The 1,309-nt window shown below is 44.2% G+C and overlaps 1 long non-coding RNA gene across 2 annotated transcripts in view; it reads left to right on the top strand.

The window, feature by feature from the left end:
* The first annotated feature begins 876 nt into the window (after positions 1–876).
* LOC130362966 (uncharacterized) overlaps positions 877–1,309 on the top strand; it is a 27,201-nt gene continuing 26,768 nt past the window's right edge. For both annotated transcript variants that reach the window (XR_008891664.1, XR_008891663.1), the window contains exon 1: positions 877–991. This is a non-coding gene — a long non-coding RNA (uncharacterized LOC130362966). The remainder of the gene's footprint in view (positions 992–1,309) is intronic.

Raw genomic sequence — 1,309 nt, 5'->3', positions numbered from 1 at the left:
AAAAAAATAAAAAATACGAATATTCGTAATTACGAATATAGTGCGATATTCGCGATTAAAATTTGCATTCCGAATATTCGCGAGCAACACTAATCAAAACCTGCGCAGAAGAAAAGCCGACCAGTTGCCCATAGCAACCAGTCAGATTTAACTTTCATTTTTAAAATGTCCTCTGAAAAATTAAAGAAGGTATCTGATTGGTTGCTATGGGCAACTGGTCAACTTTCCCTCTTTACAAATGTCCATGAATCTCCACCGTAGTGTTTTACTCTTTATTTCGTGTAGGTAAAGTGTTGTGCTTTTAGGGTTCGTGAACACTTACTGCTGGATTTACAGCAAATTTCCCGCTGGGAGTTTGAGCTGAGGCGGAGTGTTTCCCCACCAGTGTGCCTCCAGCTGTTGCAAAACTACAACTCCCAGCATCCCTGAAGGGGATAAACAGAATCCTGACTGTTGCACTCCTGAGATAGCACACACATGCTGAAAGGATTCACTAGGTGACTTCTTTTGACCATAGAAGTGAATGGGGTTCACCGTTACTGTTAGCACGACTGATCCGTAGTTTTTTTTTTTTTGGCGTAAACCAGTGTTTCCCAACCAGAGTGCCTCCAGCTGTTGCTAAACTACAATTCCCAGCATGCCCGGACAGCCAAAGGCTGTCCGGGCATGCTGGGATTTGTAGTTTTGCAACAGCTGGAGGCACCCTGGTTGGGAAACACTGGCGTAAACAATAGCGTGTTTGGTCATGTTTTTTGCATATAGCACGATTATACAGACTTTAACAAACTGTAAAATGAAGACAAAGCTGCAGTGTGTACTGAGCCTTACCAGCACTGAAAGGGTGTTTGTGATTCTTGCTCTGGAGGGGGCGTGGCCAAATTAGGGAGCCTTAATACAGCTGCTCCAGTGCAGCTCAGGTTACCTGGAGGAGATTAGCACAGGTGTGCACTAAAGTTTTGGAGGGAAATTGCAAGGAGCCTTTGTGGACAAAGTAAGTGAACCTTGGTGTAATGGAGTGGAGGACGCTTTCACAGCATTTCCACACCTCTATGTGTGGCACATGCCTGGGCAGCTTTTGGCTGTCCAGGCATGCTGGGAATTGTAGTTTTGCAACACCTGGAGGCACCCTGGTTGGGAAACACTGATGTAGTGTGGTGTCCTATAGCTATACAATGTATGGCCCAATAGTGTTAATACTCCACATGTGTTAATGCTTGCACATTTTGTGAAATGTAAATGGGGGAGGGATATATCTATCGTGTGACACACACAGGTGTGTATGTAATATAGATTTCCCTTTGTGTTGATT

This window comes from Hyla sarda, chromosome 1 (assembly GCF_029499605.1).
Source record: "Hyla sarda isolate aHylSar1 chromosome 1, aHylSar1.hap1, whole genome shotgun sequence".
Classification (NCBI taxonomy): domain Eukaryota; kingdom Metazoa; phylum Chordata; class Amphibia; order Anura; family Hylidae; genus Hyla; species Hyla sarda.
The sequence above is the reverse complement of the archived record's forward strand: the minus strand, read 5'-3'. Positions and strand labels throughout refer to the sequence as shown.